At 46.2% G+C, this 3,036-nt stretch overlaps 1 non-coding gene across 1 annotated transcript; it reads right to left on the bottom strand.

The window, feature by feature from the left end:
* Positions 1-2,551: 2,551 nt before the first annotated feature.
* On the bottom strand, positions 2,552-2,658 carry LOC145539968 (U6 spliceosomal RNA). Its single transcript, XR_014078105.1, has one exon. It is a non-coding gene; the product is annotated as a U6 spliceosomal RNA (small nuclear RNA).
* Positions 2,659-3,036: the final 378 nt, after the last annotated feature.

Raw genomic sequence — 3,036 nt, 5'->3', positions numbered from 1 at the left:
AGTTAATGGTGGTGCTTTGTTTTGTTCCCTTGGACCTGCTGTAGGCGGCTGGAGGCACGTCTTGTCCCGGGTGGAGGACAGAGGGGCTCCAGGCCTCTGCAACTGACCCCTGAGATCAAGATGGGGGAGAGAGGCCGCTGCCAGTCCACCAGAGCCCCTGGGCTGCAGGTTGGACCTGGTGAGAACAGGGACACGGCTTTCAGCCACTGTTGAGACAAACATCTCCTTGGGGGCCACGGCTGGGAGCTCCAGGCAGGTCTAGTAAAGGTCTGTGGCCTTGTGCTTGGGAAGGATGGCTATCCTGATGGCTGAAGTGATGATTGTTACTTGGAAACCTCCTTGCCTGGCGTTTGAACCAACCCCTCTGCAGGGAGCATCTGAAAACTGGGGCTTGAGGCAGACCCTTCCTGAGCACGGAGAGGCAGGGGAGGGGCCTGCGATCGAGTGTCCACAAGCAGATGATCCTGGCCAGTCTCCTCCTGTCCTTGTATCACGTGGCATGACCAGGATGAAGCCGGTGCCCCTTACTGAGCATTCAGGGCTCTGCCCGGCCTGGCCCAACCGTATCTCCCCCACCCCCACATTAAACACCCACAGGGTCCAGATCTGCCATGATCTCGAGTTTGGTGCCTCTGAGTATGTGGTTCTCCTGATCTGGAATATTCTTCCTTGCTTCAAAGATTCCAGTTGCTCCTGCATGTCCCTTGTGAAGCTGTCCCAGGCTCCTGGACCCCTTTCCTTATTCCCCTGGTGCTCATCCTGCTATGTACGCCTCACCATGACAACAGCAGTCTCACCGCATCTCTGGGGTGCTGTGACTTAGTGTCCATGTCCCCGTCAGACTCAGGGCCCCCCGAGAGGACCCTAAGGTTTAATGCTTTGCTACATCTTGTTTTGGGAGATGAGCACAGAATGCAGCCACCGGATGCTGGTGTAGGATTAAGGACAATGGCCTGGGAGGGTCCAGTGTGAACTCTCTTGGCGTTTCTACAGTTAGGCCAGGTCCTCCTTTTCTCCGGGCGGCCCCGAGCTCTTGGGATGGATGATGGTTGTCTGTAAGGAGCTGGAGAAGAAGCAGGTCTAGGAAGAGTGGCTCCAGGAAGTTCAATGTGGGATGTTTCAAAATAGAATGTTGAGTTCGTAACTGTCCTCCCATCACTCAGGATTTTGTAAGACCCTCACTGAAGGCAGGAAACCAGGACTCACTGTTCTTTCTGGGAAAGAGGGAGGAGGGGGAGAGAGACAAAAACAGCGACAGAGACAAAGAAAGACACAGAGAGACAGAAAAGAGGAAGGGGGGAGGGGGAGGAAAAGCTTGTTATACACACGTGCAAAAAACATTCTGTAAATCTCTTCCCAACCCACATTCATTTGCCAGTATTTCAGTTTTATTTGTCTTTAGCCAACATTTTTTTTTCTTGTTACAAAAATACTATATGGTCATTTTTATAATGTACAGCATAAAGAATTTCATAATTTATTTAAACATTCCCTTATTTGTTTAAAAATTCCTGTTTATTTAACCATTCTCTATATGTTTATTCTCTTATTGTTTATTGAATCATTCTTCATTCATTGAATATTTATGAATTTTTTGCTCCTTTAAATAATGTTATTAAAATCCTTAAAATCTTTGCGCTTTCATAAGTATAGTATGATGCGTCATTATTATTTTAATTTCAGCTTATTTCTAGTAAAGTAGAATTTCTCTCTCTTTCTTTTTTTTTTTGCTTATTTATGTGTAGTTTTTCTCTGGAATGATTAAGTACGGCTTTCACTGACAAGGGAACAGGGTCATCACTGAATGTCTTATGGGGTGCATTGTTTCATTTCACCTTCATATTAACCCCATTCATAGACCCTGTGGTCTGTGCGAGCTTTGGTGACGTTGAGGACCCTCCCTGAGATGCATGGTTAGTAGGTGCTGGATCCTGCTGCACTGCAGGCGGGTCCTTTCATTTTTCTACTGGGGGCTGACAGCTTTCTCTTTAACTTACTGGAGCTGTTTGCATATTGAGTGTTTAATTCATTGTCCATGTACCTTTAGGCTTTTTTTTTTTTTTAATGAAGTATAGTTGATTTACAGTGCTGTGTTAGTTTTGGGTATACAGCAGAGTGATTCAGTTATATATACATATATAAATATAAACATATATATGTGTATATATAGAGGTTTCTCAGGTGGTGCAACGGTAAAGAATTCACCTGCCAATGCAGGAGATGCAGGTTCGATCCCTGGGTTGGGAAGGTCCCTTGGAGGAGGAAAGGGAACCCACTGCAGTATTCTTGTCTGGAGAATCCCATGGACAGAGGAGCCTGGTGGGCTACAGTCCACAGGGTCACAGAGTCAGACATGACTGAGCATGCACGTACATATATATATATGTTCTATTTCAGATTTTTTTCCTTGTAGGTTATTACAAATATTGAGCAGTGTTCCTATGTTATATAGTAATTCCTGTTGATTGTCTATTTTATACATAGTAGCATCTATCTGTCAATCCTAAGCTCCTAATTTATTCCCCCCTCTTCTTTCCCCTTTGGTAACCATAAAAAATAAGAGTGCTTCACAAATTTGCATGTCATCCTTGCGCAGGGGCCATGCTAATCTTCGCTGTGTCGTTCCAGCTTTAGTATATGTGCTGCAGAAGTGAGCGCCAGCATGGTCCTTTAAGCAGAGGGGTCACGTCCCAGGGTTCCCGTCAAAGAAGGGGAAACGGCTCCCCTGAGAAGCCCCCTGCTCTCCCCATTTTGTCTTGGTTCAGAGTCACCTCTCGGTGGCTCCACTTCTGGGTTTCTTCCCTCTTGTCCTCTTCTGATGTCTCCACCCTTTGCCAGGTGGGTGGGATGATGGCTGTTACTTGTCTCACTCATTTGAGAAAGCTGAGGACGTCCCTGGGTAAGAGATATGGCAGCGAAGCCGATGAAAAACAAAACCTAAACCAGCACTAATAAAACCAAATCAAATCAAACCAAGTTGAACAAATACCCCAACATGGTGAGTCAGTTGGTTTGGATTGGGGTAGAGTTGCCAGG

Source organism: Giraffa tippelskirchi, chromosome 2, assembly GCF_054371585.1.
Source record: "Giraffa tippelskirchi isolate mGirTip1 chromosome 2, T2T-mGirTip1v1.2.pri, whole genome shotgun sequence".
Lineage (NCBI taxonomy): Eukaryota > Metazoa > Chordata > Mammalia > Artiodactyla > Giraffidae > Giraffa > Giraffa tippelskirchi.
The sequence above is the reverse complement of the archived record's forward strand: the minus strand, read 5'-3'. Positions and strand labels throughout refer to the sequence as shown.